The sequence below is a fragment of the Octopus sinensis genome, linkage group LG5 (genome assembly GCF_006345805.1).
Source record: "Octopus sinensis linkage group LG5, ASM634580v1, whole genome shotgun sequence".
Lineage (NCBI taxonomy): Eukaryota > Metazoa > Mollusca > Cephalopoda > Octopoda > Octopodidae > Octopus > Octopus sinensis.
Genome location: NC_043001.1, coordinates 120010211 through 120017931, shown reverse-complemented (window position 1 = coordinate 120017931; position 7721 = coordinate 120010211). Strand labels below are relative to the sequence as shown.

General features: G+C 41.7%; 1 long non-coding RNA gene across 1 annotated transcript in view; it reads right to left on the bottom strand.

Annotated features, from left to right (window-relative positions):
* Positions 1-2563: 2563 nt before the first annotated feature.
* Positions 2564-7721, bottom strand: part of LOC118763547 — an 11726-nt gene continuing 6568 nt past the window's right edge. The window contains exons 2-3 of the long non-coding RNA XR_004999304.1: positions 3703-3708; positions 2564-2627 (exon numbers count right to left, since the gene is read on the bottom strand). This is a non-coding gene — a long non-coding RNA (uncharacterized LOC118763547). The remainder of the gene's footprint in view (positions 2628-3702; positions 3709-7721) is intronic.

Genomic DNA, 7721 nt, shown 5'->3' with positions numbered 1-7721 from the left:
AATAATAATAAACAAATAATAATAATAATGATGATGATGATGATGATGATGAATATGATGATGATGATGATGATGATAATAATAATAATAATAATAATAATAATAATAATAATAATAATCCTTTCTACTATAAGCACAAGACCTGAAATTTTGGTGGAGTGGGATAATCGAAAACTCCGACTCCAGTGCTCAACTGGTGCTTATTTCATCGACCCCGAAAGTATGAATGGCAAAGTCGACCTCGACGGCATTTGAACTCAAAAGGTAAAAGAAAACGAAATGCCGCTAAGCATTTTGCCCGACGTGCTAACGATTCTGCCAGCTCGCATAACAATAATAACAACGATGATGATGATGATGATGATGATTTCAAATCATCATTATTATTAATAAAACAGTATAATCCAAGGAAGTTAGTGATCCGTAGATGTATAATACAAATAAAACAAGTGGAATAAATATTGAGTTCTCAGAAGAAGGGAGTATTTGCCACTCCTTTTGCTCCTCTTGCTGGCTTTTCTCCAGCTCTCCTTTTTCTTCCAAGCTCTTTCTCTTGCTCTCCCTTGCTTCCTGTGTTTGCACGTGTATGCCTTTCTTTCTCTGTTATCTTTAGTATCTCTACTTTTTCTCCTTTTTTTCGAGTACTTCTCTACCTGTCTTCTCTCTCAATTTATCCTTCTTTCTGTTTCTCTCCATTCCTCTCCACAAGCATACATACGTAAATACACAAACACACACGCGCACACACACACACACATTCATTAATTGTTTTGCAGCTTTCAATTCTTCAAAAGTAACTAAACAACATAACTTCCTAAGCTCCATAATGCTCTGCTTCAAACGATATCAAGAAGGAACTCATTCCTTTCGTATAAACTTGAGCGATTATTAAATTTACATAGAGATACACAAACGCGTGTGTATACACGTAGTATTTACACTGTATTTTATCGCAGTCAAAACCACGGAAGGAATTGCTTAAAATTAAATCATAGAAGTTCAACCAGAAAATGTTGAGAATAATTAAAATTACTTGCGTGGATAAAGAAAAAACAAATTAAGATTTCTAAACAGTAGGAAGAACATCGTTATTAACTCATCTTAGAACCATCAAGTTGCTTCAAACGCATGTGTAACAAATTAATCATAATAAATATATTTCGGCTTCATACAATGCTTCTAGACATTTGAAACCCGTTGATTCAAAGCTAATAATTTAATTAGACGAAAATGTGTAGATGGCAATATAACGGAGTTGTTAAAGGATAAGTATTATTGGCTTATGGAGGTTTATATCCATTGCGAACACTTTGTTGTATTTGGGAAACAGTTCTTTCAGTGAGGAACCTCTCTCTCAATCAGTCTGTCAGTCTCTCTCTCCCTCTTCCCTCCTCTCTCTTTCTCTCTCTCTCTCTCTCTCTCTCTCTCTCTCTCTCTCTCTCTCTCTCTCTCTCTCTCTCTCTCTCTCTCTCTCTCTCTCTCTCTCTCTCTCTCTCTCTCTCTTTCTCTCACGCTTATTTATGTAGAGGTAAACATAAATCAGTCCTCTGGTGTCGATTTCAATATTTCCTTTGTATTCTGTATAATTTTTCGGAGAACAAAAGCTCCGTTGGTTACATGCTTTTCAGCGGGCTCACTCAATAGATCAATGTGTTTACAGAGGGGAGTATGACACGGTATTGTCTGAACAACTCAATATGGTAAATATCATCGGGGACTCTTTTCGAGAGTACCAACTGGTCGGTTTTCTCTTTGATTTCTACATTATATTACTGATCTAAATCTGATTTGGGAAGTAGAGGATTGTACACTTTACGAACTTTCTGGTTATCAATTTCCACACACACACACACTCTCTCTCTCTCTCTCTCACACGCATACGCACTGAGCGAGAGAAAGATAAACAGATGAATGTATGTATATTGTATGATTCGTGTGTGTGTGTGTATATATATATATATATATATATATATATATATATATATATACACGCTCTCCCATCCTCACCAACCCCGTCCCTCCCAAGCCCTACCCACATACCCCTCATTCCCTCCCTCCCAGCCTTCCACCCCTTCTCCACTTCAGTCTATTGTTACCATTCCTCCAGATCTCCCCCTCTCTGGGGTAGAGCACTGTCCTCTCAGTAGGGGTCTGCGCTTCATCCCCCTCGCTCCATCCAGCAATGAATTTCGGACTCGTGCTTTGTGCGCCGCGTTACGTTGTGTGTGCTTTTCTGCGACACTCCACCTGTATCTAATGAGAAGGACTGCTTCACTGACTTGGGCCGCCGACCATCCTAGTGGACGCCAGCTCCTGGCCAGTTCCAAGCAGTTGATCTGTTTGCGCGCTGTGGACTGGTTTGACTTTTCCAAGCGTTCCCGACATCTAAACATCTCCCCAGCCGAACTCTCGGCCCTTCGATGTCTCCGACGCCGCACGGACATCATCATAAAACTGACCGACAAGGGTGGAACCATGGTGTTGTGGCACGCAGACCTCTACAAGGCGGAAGCTCTCCGCCAATTTCAAGACACCTCTACTGCCCTCTGCCCTCTAATCCCACGCCCAGCTACCAACAGACTGTGTACTCCACTATCCATGACCTCATCTCCTCCTCCCGTCTCCCTCTCCGCTTCTAACCTCATTGTCCGCACCCCTCGCATCCCCACAATTTACTTCGTCCCCCAAATCCACAAGCCTAACAACCCTGGCTGCCCCATCGTTTCCACCTACAACTTTCCCATCGAACTCATCTCCAGATATTTTGACCGTGTACTTGTCCCCTAGTGGCTTCCTTCCCCTCTCACATTCATCACACAAGCCATGCTTTTCGTTTGTTCAACTCTTTCTCCTTCCCTCTTGGCCCTTCTAAACTTCTCTTCACTTTTGACATCAAGAGCCTATACACGGTGATTCCTCACCACAAGGAGCTGCGTGCACTCCAGCATTTCGTTGATTTTCGACCCAACCCCCAACCTGATACATCCACACTCTTTCGTCTGGTTGAACTTGTCCTCACATTTAACTGCTTCTCATTCGCGGGTGATTTTTACCAGTAGGTCTCGGGAGTGGCATGGGAACGAGAATGGGCCCCAACTATGCGAACCTGTTCATTAGCTACGTTGAGGTCCAAATATTCTCAAGTTTCACAAGTCCCATTCCTGAATCTTTCTATCCTGCCCTCCACTTCTGCACTATTTCCGACACTTCAGTCGCCTTTCTCGACATTTCGGTCAGCATTCATCACTCCACTCTCACCACCTCTATCCACTACAAACGCACAGACTCACACTTAAACCTCAACTTCTCCTCCACCCAGCCTAAACACACCAAGATCTCCAACCCCTACTCCCAATTCCTCCATCATTTCCGCTCTGCTCTTCCGGTCATTCTTTACAATACCTCTCTGTGTTCGGATTGTCCTTACACAGGGGCCATCTGGACTCCCGTCTTCGCCGTGAACAGGGATTAATATTCTCTCTTCGCTCCTATGGGTCACATGGGCTCAACTCTCCTCCCTCTTCATCTAACCCTCCTCTTCTCTCACACCTACTTCCTCCCGCCCACCTCGCCTGTCTTGCTCTGACACCTACTTCTCTCTTCACTCCTACCCACCTTCTCCCTTCATCATCACCCCCTCTCTCGTTACCCCACACCTACACATTCCAACCCCACCATCCCACCTCACCCCATCCCTTACACTCCACCCTTGCTTCCCCCACTCTCGATTCCCCCACCCTAACACCACCACTCCACACACTACAACACCACACCACCACACCACTCACCACCATACGACACCACACCACACCACACCACATCACATCACCATGTACACACTAGCACTGACCACTTCCCAGCACCCATTCCATCATCCACACACCTACACATGCACACGTGAAGGTCACCAGCACCCTTCCACACGCACATACGCACTCTCACATACAAACGCACGCGCACTTTCGTTTTGGGATCACCACTACTTTATTATCTCCACTTCTCCCTAGCTTTCCTGTGTGACTCCTCTGTCCGGCATTCGCCATGATAGATCGTCAGCCACTAAACCTTTTTTATTTTCTCTCCCTGTTTATTTCTGTGTCCCTTTCTGTCAAAGAGCGTAGGCTGGAAACATAAAAAGACTTTCTTACTTCCCGAGCGTTAAACTAATACATCTGTTTATTGTTTACACACCCGTCTTCGTTTTTTGTTTTTTCGTAAATTCTCACTATATGTATGTATGTATGTATGTATGTATGTAACGGCTTTTGACGGCGTAGTCACCAATTGTAACGGCTTTTGTCGGGGGATTCACCAATTGTAACAGGTGGGATGTTGAAGAAGAGAAAGCTGATGTGAACGTCGTTGTGTTGGACTTCAAGGAATAAGGACAGTGGTCGAAGTTGTAGATAGCATATATTTAATTTACCGTTACTTAATATGTATAGCCATATCACGGTGGACACAAAATTTTCGCGAGTTAATTTTTCCTTGTATGAAAGTGTGCATGTTTTCGTTGTTGTAGCAGCAGGAAAGAGATAGGGTAATGTTTGTTAGAATGGCACTAGTGAAAGAGACAGGAGAAGGAAGTATGGTGAAATATCATAGCGGCCTATTGAAGAAGCTCGCTTCGCAACCACGTGTTTTCGAGTTCAGTCTCACTGCGTAGCACCTTGGGTAAGTGTTTTTTTTTAATATAGCCCTAGACCGACCAATACCTTGGAATTGAATTTAGTAGATGGAAAACTGCGTGGAAGCTGTTTTTCACATAAGTGTGTATGCGCCTTTGTGTTTATCCCTACACCCTCCCCACCGGGCAATCCCGTTATTTAGCGGTTCTCAACAAAAGAAACGGTTGGAATAAGTACAAAACTTAAGAAATAAATACTGGTGTCGATTTGTTCGCCTCGACCCTTCAGTGCGGTGCCCCAACATGAATGCCGTATAATGACTGAAACGAGTGAAATATGAAAGACATATTATGATGGAATCTGGTTTCCATATAACTAACTGGTACTGATGAAAGGCAGATATTTACCATAACTGATGTCTTGGAGTATCTGTTCCTGGTTCTTTGTGTTCTGACAGTAACACTTGCGACGTAAAGTATGTGAATACAACAAGAACATTGCGCAGAAAAAAGATGGAAAGAGGGTTCAAAAGGATGCATTATGAGACGTTATGAGGAAATCTGCATTCTCCCCTTCTGTCCATCTTCTCCACCCACTACTCATTGAAGGGTCGTGAGGGTTGAGTCCTTAGTCACCTCCTCCACGGGTTCTATCAGAAGCAGCCTTCATTATACTTTCCGGATGGATTCCCTATCGTGACCTGAATGGGTTTGCTGTTGAGTGCTGCAAGACAGGAATGAGAATAAGTGTTGCGAAGACTGAGACATTAACTCTCTCAAGAAAGCCTTTCCAATGCTCTCAGCATATTAGTGGAACATCTCTGAGGCAAGTTGGGAATTTTAAAGTATACCAGAGTCGTGGTCACGAGTGATGGGAAACAGGAGGCTGAATTGGATACTAGACTTGCATGTCCTGGCTTAGAAATGCGCTACTCCATCAATGGATCCTCAGAAGAGGATAAATTGTTATAAAAAAGCCAAACTGGCTATTTTCAATTCGGTTTTGCTGCCTTTTATCAGTTATGGCCAAGGATGTTGTGTAATGACAGAAAGTGTGCAGTCAAAATAAAATTAAAATGATAGTAAGAAACTGTCAATGAAAATATTTGTTCGATTCAAGCGTCGAGCTGACAGAATCGTTAAGCACGCCAGGCAAAAGGCTTAGCAACATTTCGTCTGTCTTTTCGTTCTGAGCTCAAATTCCACCAAGGTTTTGAGTTTTGATTATAATGACTGCGATAGCACTATTGTCTAGCTGTATAAACTATTGCCTTTCTTTGAAACAATATCTACAGTACTAAGAGAGAGAGAGAGAGAGAGAGAGAGAGAGACTGACAGACAGACAGAGACGTTTTACAGAAAGCTGTTGGCTTTCCATAGAAAACACCTTGCTCCGGTCTGCCCCTCAGAAATGCAAATTCATGAGCTCGAGAGGTAATCAGAAGTCATTGAAGATCCAGTGGCATTTATATTTATATAATTGATTCGAGGCCAGAGGACTAGATTTCATCATGATATAAAAAGACAAAGAGAAACAGCAAAGTTAGAAAAATCATAGGTTTTTTATTCTGTTACAAAAGGTAACTGGGTTGAAGCAAAAGAAGCAAAAATTATAATAAAGATATTTGGAGTTGGAGTAGAGAACTAAGAAAGCTTTACGTGAGCCATTAAACGTTATTACAGTTGTCATATGGAAGTTAGAAACAACACCGAAACGGTTTTTATAGGACTAAAAGACACTTAGATAGAGCGCAGACACGGAGTGGCAAAAATAAAAAAAGAAACAACTGTCATATTCTATTCTATATGAATCCTTCAAAAGAAGATTTATCATCAAATAAAAAAAAAGCAAAACAACATTGAACATAAAAATAGAACAGTAAAATAAAGATAACACAAGAAATATATAATGGCCAAAAACCAAACGATAAAAAGGCAAACATTAACGCTTGAAACATTGAGAACGTAAATGATAAAGACAGGCTTTTAGGCAAACAAAACACAAATATTATACAGCAAAACGCAAGGAAATCAAACCAGAAAATAACGACAGAATACGGACCATCAAAAGCTGTAGCAATACTTCTCAGCGAATTCTAAAGATGAAGATTTTTACATATGAAAATAGTCTGAATGTGTAAATAGCTAAAGAAATAAAATCGATAGATCTTCCTTTGGACCAACGAAAGGTAAAAATTGAAGATGTGTGTATAAATGCGCGCGCGTGTGTAAGTGTGTATGAGTTTGTGTGCGTAGTAATAAAAATGAAACGAATATTTATGTACGTATGTATACATCCGAGGCTTGTGTGTATACATGTGCATGCTTAGCTGTATGCTTCACAGCCACGTAGTTTTGGGTCCAATCCCACCGTGTAGCAGCAACAACAATCAGTAGTAGTAGTAGTAGTAGTAGTAGTAGTAGTGGTGGTGGTGGTGGTGGTGGTGGTGGTGGTGGTGGTGGTGGTGGTGGTGGTGGTGGTGGTGGTGGTGGTGGTGGTGGTGATGGTGATGGTGGTGGTGGTGGTGGTAGTAGTGTAGTAGTAGTAGTAGTAGTAGTAGTAGTAGTGAAGGCATTTAAATTCCCTTTTCAATCTAAATAGCAGCAAAAATTTCCTATCGGAAGGTAAGGATCTTTACTAAAACCGCCCTCACCACCACCACCACCAACAACAACAACAAAAACATCACCACCATCGTTATCGTTTTCATTAAATTTACATCTGATATTAATTCATTGTAAGTTTTGCAAAAGGCCAGCGATTTTGAAGGTAGGGGACGAGTCGATTACATTGCCCTCAATACATCGATCCCAGTGCTCAACTGGTACTTAGTTTGTCCATCCCGAAAGATTGAAAGGCTAAGTTAACCTCGGCGGAATTTGATCACAGAACGTAAAGACAGACGAAATGATACCAACTATTTCGTCAGCATTAATACTGCAAACATTATTTTTACCGCTAATATCACCATAACCACAACAACAACCACTAATATCATTATCAACTATTATTATTACTATTAGCATTTCGTCTGTCTTTACGTTCTGAGTTCAAATTCCGCTGAGGACGACTGTGCCTTTTATCCTTTCGGGG